Here is a 17,685-nt window from a genome sequence, read left to right as displayed (position 1 = left end):
AGGATGTGGGTGATTTTTTTTTTTAAAGTGTTTTCTTTAGGTCAAGAAGGTGGCCCTTGGCTGTGCCTGGTAGGCAGGAGCCAGTATAGTGAGGGTGCTGGGCAGGGTTATTCCCCTCTCAGGTCTCAGCCCAGTCTGTAAGGCAGCCTTTCTCCTTCCTTAGCTTGTCCCATGCCCCGAATCAGCCCATGTAGGAAAACAATCAGGCCCACATTGTAGAACAGCCCCGCTATTTACAGGGCAGAGAATGGGGACAGGCTTGTCCCACGACCTGCAGAGAGAGCTCACCACGGAGCCTTGTCCTATTGCTGAAGGGTGCCTTGTTGTAACAAGAGTGGGCCCAGCCGCCTGCAGCACGTCCCCCTCACCCCATCTCAGACTGTAACCCCAACTCTCAAGACAGACGTCTCAGGCAGGCAGAGGTCCCACACAAGGGTCCTGAGTGGTCCAGAGGAGTCCAGAGGAGTCCTAAGTGCGATCCTGCTAGCAGCCAGGGATACAGTGGCAGCACAGGGCTGGGAGCCCAGCTTCAGAAAGGTAATGGGGCTTGGTGTTCCCTCTGGCTTTGCAAATGGCTCTGGTCTAAGTGGGGTATCCTATCCTGAGAGTGTACCTACCTTCCAGGAGCCCAGATGGCTGGTGCCCAGGAATGGAGGAAAAAGGTTACTTAGGCAGAGGGTGGATGCTTAGTCTGAACATGTGACTGTCCTATACCTTAAAGGCTGTGGGCATGGCCTGGCTACAGAGCCAGTCTATCGTTCAGTAGTTGCTTGGTGCTACCTAGCCTGGAGCTACCCCTGGGTCCTTCTTGGAAGTAGCTAGTTGTCACCCGCATCTGCTGATGCTATCTTGGGCCACACTCCTTTTGTTGTTTGAATTTATTTATCTCATGTTTCTGTCTTTTATACTCTGTGGGGAAGGAGTGGGGGCCTAGGCTGGCTTGCTACCTGTGGGCGTGGCCCTGGCAGGGACTTGGCTGGCCCCACAGCCCAGGGAAGGAAACCCTCTCTACCAACTTCAGCAGAGCCCAGATGTGGCTGCTGTGTGGGACAGTGGCACAACCAGAGTGCCCTCATCTCATGCCACTGGGGTCTGTAAATCAACGGTTTTGATGCCCCATGTGTGTGGAAGTCAGAGGACTAGGGTGTGTGTTGACCTAAGGGTGGGGACAGGGAGCGACCAAAAAATTACAGGCCAGGACCAAATGGCAGTGCCTGCCCTGGAGTTCCTGGGACTGAAGCCTTGGAACCAGAGCCCAGAGATTGGGGGCTTCCGGTGGTGTAGTGACTTCTAAGGTCAGAGACTTTTGGTCTGTGTAGTCTTGCAACTTCCCATGTTCTCCGGGGTCCTGAGACTCTTCCTCTGTCCACAGTCGTTGCTCATCCCCTGTGCCCTTCTCTACCTGACTCTCTGGCATTCCTGTGGAGCACGTGCTATGGCAGGTATGCTGGGAAGTGCCCTTCAGTGACCCTGGTGAACACAGCTTGCTCAAGCAGCTGACTCAGGCACTATGGACTTCCCCTTGTTAAAATGCCAGTCTGTTGCTTCCCGGCAGAAACAGGCTTTACCTGAAACAGCAGCAAACAAGTTGTGCCCACTGTGGGCATCTTCCTGAAGGCTGGTGGCTGCTTGAGATAGGCTCTCAGCTGTGTCCTTTCTTCCTCCCTCACTGGGTCCCAGAAATTTCATGTTTGTATGGAAGGACACTCAGGGCCTTAATAAACCAGCAGCCTCTGTTTCCCTGAATTCCAAAAGAAATCAGGAAACAGACATAGGCAAAGGGAAAAGAATTAATTTACAGTTTGGCTTAACTGGAGAGGGAAAGAGGCTATGGCCATCTTATAACTTCTAGAAACCACGAGACAAAGGCCAGGAGATCTGCAGATTGAGCCTTGAGCGAGCTTTAGGGGGCTTTCCTATAGTGGGGTCCGGGCAGTTCGCACAGGCTCCTTCCAGTGAGCAAACCTGCCTGTGTCTCAGCTGGTGGGGCTGCTCTTTATGTATTCTCTTTACAAGTTAGGCTGCTGACAGACACTTTTGTTTACTTATTTGTCTTGTTAATGAGTTTATAAAGTAACACGTCCCCCTATGGCATTGGCATACGTCTTTAGTTTTGGTTGATTTACCCCATCTTATCCCCCCCCCCCCACCAGTGGTCCCCTTTCTGCTTCCAAATGACATAGTCCCATTCCCCTCCTCTCCATTCTCATTTGAAGCCTTTTACCCATCTCATGGGCCCTCTCTACTTTCCTGTTCTCTCCCCACACCCACTTCAGTTAAATATTTAACAATTAGAAGTTAGGATCTGCATGCAAGAGAAGTACAGAGAGGGTGTTGTTTATTTGGTTTTGTTTTTGGTTGTTTTTTTTTTTTAAGTCTGGCCCAGGGAAAAGGGGTAGACATTCCGTCTCAGTGATTCCCATTTATGAAAGAAAAGCGTCTTGGTCGTGCTTCTTATGGGATGGCAAGTGGAAAATTCCTACCTGTTCTGGGCCCCGCAGGGTTCCTTCCTGGGTCCATTCCTCTGTTGGATGTTGTGTAAAGGTTTTTCTTTGGAGGTCAGTTTCATCTGTGCTGGACTGCCAAACATACTAATTTTGCTATTAATGAGAAACCATCTCTGTGGGGTGCAAACTAGAGCCCTTTTTGAGCCCTTTTGCCAGGGCTCTAGTCCCTTTTCTCAGTTTAGGATTTTAGTGACAGATGTGCTAATCTGGAGATCTGCAGGGGGCTGAATAAGCGTCCTTCAAGACATCCACCGCTCACATCAGAGCCTGTTGACGGTTAGGTGCCTCGTGGAAGCTACCATGATCTGGTGTGGAGCCTTGAGGTGGGGAGACTGTCCTTGATAATTCAGGTGACCCAGCATACAATCATCAGGGTACTGTTGGGGGCCTCCACTGCTTCAGAGGAGAGGGGACCCCACTTTCCAGGCCCTGCCTTGGTGCCTGTGAAGTAAAGTAGTAAAAGACAGACCAAGAGGAGACAGGCCTGCTGACTTTAATATCCTCATGTGTATTGGTGCCTCTCACGAAAGAACTCAGACGCCAAAGAAGCAGATCCGGGCTTCAGAGCCATTTAAGTAAATGGTGATAAATCCCAAAGAAGGGATTAGACAAGAGGGTTCGGGTGGGAGTTTTGCCACAGTGACCTAGAAATGCAGAGGAGGGAGGGTCTGTTTCTATCTGCCTCATCTCCTTCCTTCTGGTCGGTGTGTGATAGACAAGTGACTGTGCAAATGAAAATTGATGTTACGTCGCTCAGCCCAGCTTTTGTCACTGGAGCAATTACAGCTTGGGGCCTTGGCAGTCCCAACAAGCCAGGCGACCTGTCCTCAGTAAGCCAATTAAAAAAATAATTAACAGCGAAGAGCAGAAAAGGGAGATTTAGCCAATGTGATCGCATTGGGAGGAGGAACAAAGTGGTCCAGCGGGAACACCCCCACCACGTATATCAGGACCATCTTCGGGGTCCTGAGAGGTCTGTATCGCTAAGCAGTCCTGGTCATATGTGGTCCCAGCCATCATGAACAACCGTTCTTTCAGCTCTAGTTCCTCTTGCAAGGTGTTCTGACAAGTTGCCTGTAAGAACTCTCTTCCTGGGAGACAATGCCTGGCTGGTCTAGGCTTCTGGCACGCCCTTCTCCCAGCATGAGATTCCTGGAGAAATTCCAATTTCCTGGGGTCCATTGTTTCAGTAGCCAGATAGCCAAAGGGAGGGTGCAGGGGTGTCTTTAGAATACCTTCATTCCTGCCAGGACTGCCCAGAGTCCTCACTTGCCTTCACATCTCAGCAGTGCTGGTGATCGAGTCCTAGTCGGCCTGGGACCCTGGGATCCCTTTTGATGGTTGTGGCAATGGAGGAAGGTTCCTGGTGTGGGCAGCCTACAGAGCTGGGAGAAGCCCAGTGGTACATCCAGGAGCCCAGGCAACCCTGAGATTGGAGCCAGCCCTCTGCATGCCTGCCCTCTAGAGCTGTTCTGTGATGTATCTGTGTTGTTTCAAAGCAGTGGAGTCTGTTTCAGTAGCGGTCCCAGGGAGGCATCCATGCTCCCTAAGATGAAGTGCTCGGGGGAGGAGCATCTTCACCTTTGAGAGGCAGATGAGGTCAGTGATGGAGCGCTGAGGCTTAGCAGGGATGCAGGAACTCTGTCCGGTGCCCACCTGCTGCCACTGCCACTGGCCCAGCAGGGGATCGCAGTGGCACCGTGGATGGCAGGTGCTGCAGTCCTTAGATGGGGGCAGCACAGAGGTGCTGGATAGATGCCAGTTAGTGGAGGGTAGGTGAGATTTAAGGTCCAGTAAAGGTGGCTTATGTGTCCTTACTCCTGGGAAGGGTCAGCAAGGTGGGGAGTGTGGTAGGCATCACCAGGCCTCAGTATCCCCAAAGGGAGGTTCTTTTGAGGGATGGGCACAGCAACATGAGACAGAACCCAGTACTGCCGTGTTTTTCAGGAGTCTCAGCTACTCAGGAAGCTAAGGCAGGGGAATCATTTGAAGTCAGTAGTTCAGGGCCATCTTGGGCAACAGAGCAAAACCTTCATCCCCTTCTCCATGTCATACTAGACAAAACAAACCAAAAACTTAGACCATAATGGTCAGCTGAGGAAGGGCCACAGAATAAATAGGCCCTTCTTTGTTAAGTGCGGCCTCAGCCCCAGGGGCCTGCCGGGGTGTGCCCTCTGTGTGAGTCTACTATATGTTTAGAACTAGACAGGCAGCCACAGGCCAGCAGAGCAGAGAGAAAGGTCAGCATGCACAGGGCTAAAAACAAAACATTTTCCCGGTGCTTCTGTTGGGTGTGCCAGGAAGCGGAGCCAGCCAGCAAGGTGAACCTGTAGAGGCTTAGAGGCCTAGCTGCCCTTCTGTGTTCTCTGGGTGGCAGTGATTTCGGGTGCAGGGTGTTTAAGGTGCATGGACACCCAGCACAGGGCAGGAGGAATGTGATTCCCTGGTCCTTTTCACATAGTGTCATGGCTGCACATGCCGAGCTGGTGAGCATGGATCCTGTGGACGGGACCCAAGCCCGAAGAGACGCCATTGCTGGCCACTCTGCATAAGCACCTGTCTCTGTGTCCCCCCAGCCTCTCCAGGCCACCTCTGTGTCTGTTCTCTGCCCCCAGGCTGGCTCTGGAAACCTCTCTCTAGTGCTTGGAGAAGATTCTGTCTTTTAGTTACTTCTTTTATTGCTGTGGAGAGACACTGTGACCAAGGCCAGTTATAAAAGAGCATTTAATGGGACGCTTGCAGTTACAGAGGGTCGAAGTCTGTGGTCATGGCAGGGAACATGGCAGCAGGTAGGCAGACGTGGCACTGGGACAGTTAACTGAGAGCTCACTCCTTATCCGAAAGTTGGAGGCTGAGAGAGTAAGCCTGGACCTCGAGTGGGTTTTTGAAATCTCAGAGCCCACCTCAGTGACACACCTCCTCCAAGGCCGTACTTCACAATCCTTCCCAAAGCAGTGCCACCAATTAGGGACCAAGCATTTAAATATATGAGCTCATGGGGGCCATAGCTTGGCTGCTACTCGGGGCTTGGAGCCCCTTTTCAGTTTGCTTGAAGAAACTGAGCACTGAGGCCAATGCAATAATGTGGGCTTTCAGGTCCACTTGTTCTCTCTCTCTCTCTCTCTCTCTCTCTCTCTCTCTCTCTCTCTCTCTCTCTCTCTCTCTCTCTCTCTCTCTCTCTCTCTCTCTCTCCCCCTCCCCCTCCCCCTCCCCCTCTCCCTCTCTCACCCCCTTTCCTCCCTCCCTCCCTGTCCCTCTGTCCCTCCTTCCCCCCCACCGTGTGTGTGTGTGTGTGTGTGTGTGTGTGTGTGTGTGTGTGTATGTGAGAGAGAGAGACAGACAGACAGACTGTGGGCCATGTGCATGCGGGTGCCTATGGAGACTGGAACTTGTTGGCTCCCCACGGTGCTGCAGTTATAGGCAGTTGATATGCACAACATGGGTGTTTGGAACTGGGCCACCTGCAAGAGGAGCAGGTGCTTTGAGCTACTGAGCCATCTTTTCCGGATGGAGAGTTGGTTTTTAGGTTGATTTCTCCTTCAGACATGTCTAGATTTTTGACATCATATACAATGTTGTCATATGTAGAATTTGCACCCAAGAACCGTATGACCTAGTAAACTAAGTAAAAATCATACCATGTTTTAAGTGAGCTTACAAGTTTTTTTCTTTGTTTTGAAACAGGGTCTCAGCCTTAGCTGGTCTAGAAATCACTTTATATAGATCAGGCGGATCTTGAACTCATAGACATTTGCCTGTCTCTGCCTCTCAAGTGCTAGGGAGCTTAAGGATTTTTTTTTTAATTGAACCACATCTCCTGTGGCTCAGGAGATGAATCAAGCCACAACCAGTAGTCTATTTTAGTAGCCTCACTGCAGCCCAGGCACCTTTGGAGGCCAGCTCTACCAGGTAATAGATGCTAAACTGGGCCCAGGTTACAGCTGGTGCAGGTAGTCTCACTGTGTCTCTGGCTCAGAGTGTGGGGGTGGCAGGAAGAGGGTGGGCCACAGAGCACAGGTGTGAAGGTGATGGAGGCCCAGGTCAGAGCCGAACAACGTAGCTGTGAAGATAACAGAGGCACAGGCCTGAGGTGATAAGTACCTGGGAGGTAACCCTGTGTGTGCACCAAGCTTTGGTGTTTTGAGGATGTGGATCTCAGTGTGGATGAGGCTGTAGATGTCAGGAATGCCTGGTGGGGATACCAAGGCAAGGTGCGTCGGAAGAGAGGATGCCGGAAGAGAGGATGCCGAGGTGGGAACAGCTGTGGTTGGAAGCGGTGCATGTGGTACTATGGCTAGTACTGACAGAAGACCCCAGCCACATACGTAGAAGACCCGGAAGAATACAAAGAGGATGACTACAGTGCTTCTAAAATTCCACTGAACTGAATGCAGGTAGTTCCGTTTGTGTGCAGGTGACAACTTCCAGGTCAGCCTAGGTACTACCTATGTGAGACCCACGTGCACCTCAAAAACAGGAGCTGCTGCCCCTCCAGGTGTGGGTCTGGGTGGAGCCGCCGGGCCCAGCCTCCAGACGCCATCCTTGGGACTGTGATTTTAGTGAGTAGCCCTGACTTACGTGTTTTGCATGCAATACTGTATTGTGTTTGTGCTTGCTGAGAACCGCTGACACGCCTGGCTTGTGCTGCCTGTGTTGCATACCCTGCTGTTATTATTTACTTAGCCCTTCCTAATGGATGAGCATATGTTAGGAGGATAATTTTTGTTCAGAAACCACCTTGGAGATAAATATCTCCAAGCTGGCATCCCCTTGAACGTGTGGGATAGCACAGCCAAGGAAGTAAGCGTGGCAGGTCCCAGCTCACTGCCCTCATCTGAGGCCCTCTGCACAGGGGACTGTGTAGAGCTAGGTCCAGAGGGTTTGCAGACCCTCTGCTTGTTGGTGGAGGTAAAATGAGGCTGGGTGTGTCTAATGGGTGCGTTGGGTAGAGCTGGACAGGCCTTGCTGATTGGGGCAATGTTGCTAAAAACTTCCTCTCCTTGTGAAATTTTGTGATACACTCACTCCCTGTGCTGAAATCCCCTTCCCATGACTGAACTGTTCCCTGACCCTGAACCCCGTATTTACCCCCTGTCCCCTCCCCGAAGACTGTCTGACTCACAGCTTGTGATTTTCTCACCTTTTGTTTGTGGAGATCAGTTCTATTTCACCTCAAGACAAACAAATTCATCATGATTGAGCTACTTATGGAACATTCAGTATCTGTGTGGAAACTGCACACCCTCCTACTGCACACCCCCCCCCCCCACAGCTTTTATCTTCTTGGGGTTGCTAATGTGAATACAGGTACACACTACAAGTAGTGTAAGGAATAAGGACAAGTGTGTGCACGTTCAGCCCAGACCCAATGGTTTTTGCATGTGTATTTGTATGAGTGCATGTTCACATATGTATGGGCACTCTTACGTAAGCAAGTACGGTTTGCAAGTATAGAAGCCTGAGGCCCATGCCTCGAGTCTACTTCCTTTGGACCACCACATGTAGTTTTTCACATGGGTTCTACGGATTGAACTGAATCCTCAGCTTTGCAATGCAGACACTTTACCCACCTAGCTATCTCCCTGAGTCCCGACTTTCTGTGCCTCTAAATGCATGGATGCCTGACAGCCCTGGAACCTCTTGCACAGCTGTCTCTCCCTCTGGGACCCTAAGTTCACCGCCACCTGCATTCTTCTGTCTGCGGACACAGGGAGAAGATGGAATGGACCTGGTGGATGCACGTGAGGGGGTCTTCCTTTCACTAGGGCATCTCTTCACATTCATTGGCATGGAAAGGCCTGGAATGTTCTGGGCCTTCGGAGTGGGCAGTGAGCTTAGTTAAGGACAAATTATTGTCTTGAAGCAGGGATAGGGCCCCAGGGCCACCTGTCATTTGTATATGCAGCCTAGCTTATCTTGGTGAAAGAATGTTCTGGAATTGGCTTTTCTAAGAAGCTTAGAATTGGGATTTCTAAGGTTTGATGCTCCAGTCGTAACGTGAGGCAGTTCTGCATATCAACCCAGCATTTTCCCCTCGTACTTAGGGATGAGTCCATCTCCTTCCTGTGCCCCCAAAGAGATGCAGCTGTGCCCGTGGAAGATGATGATGCATTGGTGTCTGGTGCTGGTGACTCACCGGCTTTTTCATGCTCCCTGTGAGTGACCCACCGGGCTTCACGATCTGATTCATCTAGGAACTGGCACAGCACAGAACAGGATGCCTGCTCTGGCATCCCTGGCCTGTTGCTGTTGTAAGGCTCACCAGACCAGAGACACTCAGGGCCAGGGTCTCAAATTCAGTCCAGAGTTCCAGGCCCTGGAGCCCTATATAGGGATCTAGGCTGCCAGGAGCAGAGGGGCTCTCGGTAGAGGGACAGTGGGGTTGCTCGGGTTCCTGGTTGGAGTGTGCAGAACGATCTCTGATTTCTGGGTCTAATGGTGGTGAGTCCCTCCTGGGCCCTGCTGGCTGCCTCGGGGACACCGTGAGTGCAGTTCTGATGGGGCCATCTTTCTGGATCAGTTTCGGCCTCCAGCGTCTTCTAGTGTCTGTAACAGATGCAAGGACTCTTGTAGGTTATGGCCTTGTTTAAAGTTGTTTCTTGATGCTGGTGGTCCCCTACAGCCACTGTTTTTAACGGAAGTCAAAAAGAAATAGCTCCTGTGAGTGGCTTGAGAGAATGCGTAAAGTGAGTTTGAGGATCATTTGTAATCTATGGGTCACATCATACCAACCTCTAGAGTGTTCGTGTGTGTGTGTGTGTGTGTGTGTGTGTGTGTGTGTGTGTGCGTGCGTGCGTGCGTGCATGCGCACGCATGCTATGCCAATGCTTACCACAGCACATGGGTCAGAAGACTTGACTCAGGTACCCTTCCTTGCTCAGTCTTCTGTTAGCCTTTTACATCTTGCCTGAGGGCCATTTGTGTTTAGAGACCAGAGAGTCTGGCTGTAAACATGTGGCAGTTGCACCATAACTGTCTTGGGAGCACGGGGAACCCTGGTACCCTTAGCTTGAGAAAAGCACTGCAGGACTTCGCAACACTTGCTTCTTCCTGTCACAGGCATGCGGTGTGTAAAGTTGTCTTGTCTCAAAAGATGTCCACAGTGACCACATGCTGAGCATCAATAAAACGCTGGCTGCCTTGGTTCCGCTGTGGTTAAGAAGCAGGGACATTCAGCTGGGCATAGTGGCACAAGCCTTAAATCTAGCATTGGAGAGGCAGAGGCAGGTGGATCTCTGAGTCTGAGGTTAACCTGGTCTACAGAGTGAGTTCCAAGACAGCCAGGGTTAGATAGAGAAAGCCTATCTCAAAAAACAAAAACAAATTGAAAAAAAAAAGATGAAGAAGAAGCAGAGGTGTGCTGTTCTGAGGTTCAGCAGGAAGGAAGATGACTTGAGGCCAGGTCTGATGACACAGTAAAAACCCATCTCAAAAAAAAAAAAAAAAAAAAAAAACAGACAAAAAGTTAACAGTACCTTAAGATGTGGTGAAATTGCTGAGGTATGGCTTGGGGTCTCTGGGGGAGGCAGTGTGACAGTTGGCAGTTAGACTAGAAACCCTGATCAGGCAAACTAGGGGAGCTTTAACGTGCTGGGGGGCTATAGAGAACAGGCAGCCCCTCCCATGGGTGTGCCACATCCCTAGAAAGGAGTCAGGAGATAACCGCCCACTGACCTAGGCCTCCCTGTCACGAGAATCTTGATTATGACCCTTGTCGAGCTGGCCTGATCGTTTGTTGTGCGTTTCCGAGGAATTGCTGGAGATGAAAGCAGTTTGCTAGGGTAGCATTTAGTGGCTGGGACTTAGAAGACAAATCCCAGTTGGCCGTGGCCCTGTCCTCTTGTGCTGTGTGTTCTTCCATCACCTCTGCATGGCATGGGGCTGAGAACAACAGGGACCAGGAGGAGCCCCACCGCCCACAGCCCTGGACAAGGCTAGGGGTCTGGGGTTCCTGCTACATACATTGTGCTCTCGCCAAACTGTGTTTGCCACTGAGACTGGTGGGGGTTCTGGAGTTCAGGATACGCCATCCAGGCCTGTGGTTGGTTATTGCAGGACATAGTGCTTCAAAACCCTTGTTGCATATGGGGAAGAGAACTGAGGCAGGGTCTCCTGTAGCCCAGGTTGGCCTTGAACTTGCTATGTAGCTGAGGATATCCTTGAACTTCTGATCTGCTTGCCTTTGCCTCCACAGCTAGGATTATAGCCAGGCACCCACCACCAAACCCAGTTTTGAACTGTGCTGGGTGTCACACCTTAGACTTTGCACGTGCTAGGCAAATGTTCCACCTCCTGAGCTGCGTGCGTCCAGCCTCAGCCCAGACTCTTAAAATGCTTCTGGTACACTTAAAGCAGATGCAGCCACACTCTGCTCTTTTTGTGTGTGGCTGGGCCATCTCAGGGAGGCCTTTGTGGCAGGCTGCATGAGTGCCACCCAGTTAACACTCAGCAGCTCCATTTTCGGTGGGTGCCGTGCTCAGGATGAAGCTCCTCACATAGATCAACCTCAGATCCTCAAACCTCCAGGTGAGGCAGTGACTGTCCGAGGCAGCTGCTGTTTGGGTCACCGCTGTTTGTTAGCTTGTCTTCTGAAGGGAGAAACAGGCCCACGGAGCCCCAGCAACTTCCTTAAGGCCAGCTTGAAGGAGCCAGACTTTGGTAGTTTCAACTTTAGGGCCTGTTGCTCCAATTACTTCTGCTGGGAATGCGGGGCCACCCTAGCTTCTGTCCTAGAGGTGAGAGAAAGGCAGGCTTCTCTGGCTTCTGAAAATGGGAAGCCTTTCTCTCCTGTCTTTCATTCTGCAAGCCACCAGTAGGTGCTGTGTTGAGGAGGCTCAGGTGCCATTGTATACCCACGCAGGGGGAGTCCATGGCAGGCTGACTGGAGTGAGAGAACTAATTATATCTTGGTGGTTTTGTGTTGAGGAAGCAGAAGAAAACGGTCTGAGTAAACGGTGAACACACACTGGAGGCCCAGCGTCTGAGCTGCTGCTGCTGCAGCCAGAACAGGTGTGACTTGGATTTGGGGTCTGGCTGGGGTCAGAGACTGGATAGGGACTTGGGAACCTTGGTGGGCAGGAAATGGGCACAAACAGTGAGTCCAGCTATCAGAGGCCAGTATGTATTAGAAGGACACAGAAACCTCTAGGGATAAGGGTCAACACTTCCATCCCTGCCCTGCGACAGAGGTGATGAGCTCTGATCAGGCCGTGTGTAGCAGCCCTGGCTGTTCCCTCATTCACAAAATGACAAGGTTCCTCCATTCATGAAGTGGCAAACATACAGAAGGCCTCCCCAAAGGGACTCTTTCCATTTCATAATTCTAGGCCTTCACGTTGCTCTCTAAACCTTCCTCTCCTGTGTAAATCACTTCCTTTGTCTCCCTAAATTGTTCTCTGTCCTGACCCCAGGAGACTGCCCCCTCTTGCTACCCCTGTGGCAGAAAAGGACCATTTGAGTGGGTCACCTTGTATCATTTGCAAAGTCCCACTGGGAATGGCCTAGGATTCAGCAGGCTAGGGAAGCCATTGGGACTGGGCTCAGTTTGGCCCACTCCTGAGCAGCCCTGCAGGTTCCTCCAACACTCGGCTTCCAGCCGTCCACAGCGTGGATGTTGTCCATCTGTGACTGATGGCACAGAGTCACTAGGTTCAGGGAACCTGTTTGGAGGGCTCTGTCCCTGATGCTTATGGATGTACTATAGAAGCCTGACCTCACTCTACAGGGGCTGCTTGTTTCTGGTTAGCTTTAAAAGTACCCCGAAAGAAAAGAGAGGGGCTGAGGTGCAGCTCAGAGGTGGACTGTTGACCTAGTGTGAACCGGACTCTGGATTCTGTCCCAGCAACCCCTGAAACCAAACAAACAAGATGGGGTGAGCACCCATTTAATTCTTGTGACTATGCAGTCTGTAGTTTTTTTGTTGTTGTGTTTTTTTTTTCCCTTAGGAAGATGGAAAAGATACAAATCTGAAATTAGGATTGTTGAGATGTTGCCGGTAAAGTTGCTTGCCGCCTACCTCAGTTGCCATAATTGGATCCCTGGGTCCCACATGGTAGACAGATAGAGCCAACTCCTACAAGTTGTCCTTGAATTTCCACACTTGCTGTGGGCGAGTGTGCCCCCACATACACACACACACACACACATACACACACACACACAATAAGTAAGTAAAGTGTAACTGGAGTTTTTGAAAATCTGAAAAGAATAAAGCAATTAGATTATACTTGTCTTTGTTTTTGAGCCTGGGCTCCACGCAGTCCAGGCTGGCCTTGAATTCCCTCTGCAGGCCGGGCGGTGGTGGCGCACGCCTTTAATCCCAGCACTCGGGAGGCAGAGGCAGGCGGATCTCTGAGTTCGAGGCCAGCCTGGTCTACAAGAGCTAGCTCCAGGACAGGCTCTAGAAACTACAGGGAAACCCTGTCTCGAAAAACCAAAAAAAAAGAATTCCCTCTGCAGCCAAAGATGACTTTGAATTCCTGATCATCCTGTCTCTGCCTTGCAGGTGATTACTGACTTGTACCACCACGCTCAGTTTATACAGTGTTAGGGACAGAGCCCAGGGCCATTTGCATGCTAGGTAAGCTTTTTAACTGAGCCTGGTGATTCTTTTTCCAGTGAACGGACGCTGCTCTCTGTGACAGGCAGTGCGTACATACATGGCTTATGTTACTCAAAAGTGGCCGAGGCACCAGGATGACATACACCTGAAGTCTCCGCAGTGGGGAGGCTGAGGCAACAAAATACTGAATTTGAAGCTAGTCTGGGCAACAGAGCAGCAACCTGGTGAACATTACTTTTTTTAATTTTTTCTTATTTTATGGGCATTGGTGTTTTGCCTGCATCTATGTCTGTGTGAGGGTGTCAGATCCCCTGGAACTTGAGCCACAGACAGTTGTGAGCGGCCATGTGAGTGCTGGGAATTGAACCTGGGTCCACTGGAAGAGCAGCTAATGCTCTAAACCTCTGAGCCATCTCTCTGATTTTTTTTTTTTTAAGAGAAGGAAAAAGAAAGAAAGGAGAAGTGGTAGTGTGTGGTGAGGCCAGCGCCAGCCGACCCAGACTGTACTTCCCCTTTGCTGGCTACCCAGCACCTCACTTCCTTTGAAGTGTACAAGCCACATAGGTCCTGGGGAGAAAGGTCATCTGCCTGGGGCCGTAAGTTGAAGCAGAAATTTGTATCAGTATCTGGAAGCCAAGCTGAGCATGAGGGTGGAGGACCTGGGGACTTGACTCTTGGTTTCTCAATACTTTCAGAGCAGTCTTCCTGAAGATTCCATTCTGTAAGTGCCAAGACTGACCCCAGAGACCCACGCACAGTACAGGTAAATAAATCATTTTGTGTTTGATTTGTATGCCCAGGTTAGCAACTGATACCTTCCAGAAGCCTCCGTTGGCTCTAATGGACAGTTAGGTATCTTGTTGCTATGTGTACATTGGAGCCAAGACTGAGACACGGCTGCCGTCCCTCAGGGCAGCATGGGGCTTTGATGCTGGCCACTGATGCCCCTGATGGCCTTACCTTCCCTTTCTCCTTCAACTCCCATCCCTTCTGGGTTGTGACTGCTAATGGCATGATACCCCTGTGTGCACCCCATGTGTGCTTTCTCTTCTTTTCTGGGGTGTAGAAAAGACACATGGCCATGTCCCTGTGTCCATGTCCCCGTGTGTTTACGGCTCCACATTTGTGTGTTTGAGTTTGTGTGTGTGCTTGTATCTCCCATATGGCTGTGCTTGCCTGTGTATTTGTGAGTGTGGGTCCTGTGTCAGTTGTCTCTGTGTGTCTGTCTCTGTATGTTGACCATACTTCCTCTCAACATGGTGTGGGCTACAGCACCCACACTGGCCTTCGCCTTCCTGCCGTGGGAAGGCACAGCACCGGAAGAGGGCTCCTGATGGCACTCGAACCAGGATTTGTGATGCATTTTACTTGGACAAAGCTAAGAGAAATAACCAGAAAGTGTGTAAAACCCATCGTCCCTCACCCTTCTCCTCTTCCTCAGTGCACAGTGACATAAGTAACAGCTTTGCTTCTTCCTCAGAGACAGCCTGGCCGGGCTGTGGTGAGGAGGGAAGCCCTCACTGGGGGTGTGGGCGCTGGTTATACACGTGTATAGCATGGATGTCTGGGTGCATTGGGGCAGAGACTACTTACGTGAGTCCAGGCATGTGCATGCATGCCATAGCTTGCCAGTGGAGGTCAGAGGATAACTTTCAAAATTGGTTTTCTCTTTCCACCATGGGTACCAGGGATTGTACTCGGGTTGTCAGGGTCATCAGGCTTGCATGGCAAGCATCTTTACTCACTCAGCCGCCTGACTGGCCCGAGACCTCATTATTCCTCAGGAAGTTGAAGTTTGCACTGGGCTCCAAGCATTGTCTTGCTGCTTTCTTCTCCTCCTTCTCTTTCTCCTTTTGACTGACCATTTGTCTTTGAATTTCGTTGGTCTCTGAAATGTTTCTCAGGTTCCTTAGATATGAGAAATTTGAAGGTATGGGCAATTTCATGCACTGAGTGCCACATTAAATAGTAAGAGCCCTAGTGCAGACCAGCACTTCCTAGACCAGCACTTCCTCTCAACAGTACGGGTCACTCCCATGCTGACCTACACCTTCCTCGTAATGCAGTGGAGGTAAGCAGCAGGCACAATATGACCCAGGCACCCAGCACACCCACCCTGGTCTCTGACTGTGCACTGTCTTCCTAGGTGCACCTGCTGGCCTGTTCCAGTCAAGGAACCAGAGACAATTTCTGCAGTCCAAACAATATAGTAGGTTCTTGTCCTCACTGTTCATAGTGCTGCATCCCGAAGCCTCCAGGGGGTGGAATGTTGCCATGGCTTAATTTCTATTGTCCCTTCCCCCCAACAAAATCCCTTGTCCTCAGAGGCCAGCAGCACTGGCTGGGGGAGACTTGGGGACACATTGTGGTATTTCAGTTTACATTTCTTCAGAGGAGTCAGACACCGTGGTGCCATTCATGCAGCTAGAAAACATTCGATAAGAAAGGAGCCTTAAAAAGGCAAACGAGGTGCTCTGTAGCATCTTTGATGGAAGTTTCCTTTCTCTCTTTGGGGACAAAAGCACCACTGTCTTTGACCTCCTGAGTAAGTACTTTCTGCTAGTATATCTGGTACTGGCCTCTCCGGGCTGGGTTTTACTATTAATTGGCTCTTCGTTTGTAAGCAGCATGGCAGTCTCAGTTCTGTGGGCTGCTGCCCAGGATCGAGCCACTGTCGATTCAGTGTCTGGCGAGGGCTCACTCCTGACTGTCCATCATGCCTTGTGGAAAGGGAGAGGGAGATAGTTCTGTGGAACATCCTTAGGAAGGCCATCCTCATGACCTCATAACCTCGAAGAGACCTCACCTGCCTCCATCACCGTCACTCTGGGAGTTGGGGCTCCACACAGGAATTTAGAATGTCACAGTAACATTCACGGTGGCAGCTGAAGGTTACCCAGGGCCAGAGGCTGGGACTGATCAGCCACTGCACAGACCTGTGCTGTCTCTGGGATCAGGACCAATACCTGGAGTCCTGGAGGATTGTGAGGCCAGGTTTGTACTTCTTGGGCCTGAGGAGGTGACAGAATGCCACCCTCATGCCACAAAACCTGTAGGAAGAGAGATTGTGTCAGGATCTGTTTGAAGTTCAAGCCACATTGTACTAATAGCATACCATTGCCCCAGGTCTCTGCAGGTGGCCGCTAGTCCCCCATGGAACCCACTTCCCTCCTGGCTCTGCCTCCTCCTCAGTGCATACCCTGTCACCACTGCTGTTCCGTAGGCACCGTGGCCATCACGCCCCATGCCCTGCTTTGCATGCTGGCTTCCCACCCAGCACAGCACCCACCCACCTAGTGCTCAGGTTTGGGGCCTGAGCTGGGGTAAGAGCCCATTTGAGGCATCATCTGAGCCTTGCCTTCTCACGTGGCTTGAGACTGAATGTTGACCTAGATGGTGAGGCCCAGCTGCTCCCACTAGCTGTGCCTTGCCAGGTTACTACAGTAGAGCACATCCCTGCCAGCTGGAGACCTTGGCTCTGGGGATATGCCCCAGGGCCTGGGAACACCAAAGCTGGGACAACAGCTTTGTGTTGGGCAGCTATTCAGGAGCTCCTGGACCCCTCCTGGAACTCTCAAGGGACGGGTCCTCTGAATTCAGTGTTCAGACTAGTGACAGCAGCATCTCTGGGGTGCTAGCATTGTGGGGGTGGAGTGCCTGGTGAGTGTTGGAGGGCCACACCCAGCTGGGGGGAAGGTGTGACTAGGTTCCCCTCTGTCCTGTAGCAGCCAGTTTCACCTTCTTGTCTAAGCAAATGAGCAGGTAGGAAGTAGTCAGAGCAGGCTCCTGTGTCCAGTGTCTCCGTGGGGTTGGAGTTCAGGGGACAGTTTACTTTACCACAGCCCTTCAGGATCCCCTGTTGTGTTTGCTGTGGCGCCAAGAGGATGCTTAAAAGTCTTTGTGCCATCTTGTCGCTATTGGAGCACCTAGTGGTATCTCCTCTAAGATGCAGTGTATACACACACACACACACACACACACACACACACACCTAAGTGTATATCTGCAGATGGATGCACACACAAACTTATAATCATACATGTTTACTTGCATCTGCAGATATAAATGTGTGCACATGTGTGTGTATGCACTTGTGTGCGTGTTACATACAGAGATACACATTTAACTTGGCATTTGCAGGTGTGGCCATGTACATGAGTGTGTACATGATGTACACAGATTTGCATGCACAGTGTATGCACTCAGGCACAAACACATACACACAGTGCTCTCAAGGTTATTAATGGTCCCAGACCTGAACTGTGTGCTCACCACTCTAATCTTGCTCTGGCTGGGGGTTGTTCCTGTTTTCAGTTGCAGCCTCTGCTGAGATTTTCAGGGTTCCCTGGAGGTGGAGAGCTGCCTTCTGACAGTCCAGGCAGGCTGCGGGAGAAACTGCAGCTCTTTCTCCTGGATTTCCAGTAGGCAAGTCTTCCTTCTCCGTGTGGTAAATGGGCTCCTCGTGACCCTGTCTTTAATGGGACGTCAGGCCCTCTTCTGAGACAATTCACTGTCACCGCAGAAAGCAGGAGGGCCTCAGCTGTCAGTGGGAGACTTCAGCTTCCCCTGAGGAAAAGGTGTTACATCTGTTTGTTTAAATTTAAACACAGAGAGCAA

The 17,685-nt window shown here is 51.0% G+C and overlaps 1 protein-coding gene across 2 annotated transcripts in view; it reads left to right on the top strand.

Annotated features, from left to right (window-relative positions):
* Positions 1-17,685, top strand: part of LOC119816623 (semaphorin-4D) — an 87,687-nt gene that overhangs the window by 42,100 nt on the left and 27,902 nt on the right. Inside the window, exon 3 of one of the 2 annotated variants that reach the window (XM_038333414.1) lies at positions 13,764-13,831. The exons of the other annotated variant lie outside the window; for it this stretch is intronic. The gene's annotated coding sequence lies outside the window, so the exon portion shown is untranslated. The remainder of the gene's footprint in view (positions 1-13,763; positions 13,832-17,685) is intronic. 2 annotated transcript variants of the gene reach the window in all.

Source organism: Arvicola amphibius, chromosome 6 (genome assembly GCF_903992535.2).
Source record: "Arvicola amphibius chromosome 6, mArvAmp1.2, whole genome shotgun sequence".
Lineage (NCBI taxonomy): Eukaryota > Metazoa > Chordata > Mammalia > Rodentia > Cricetidae > Arvicola > Arvicola amphibius.
The sequence above is the reverse complement of the archived record's forward strand: the minus strand, read 5'-3'. Positions and strand labels throughout refer to the sequence as shown.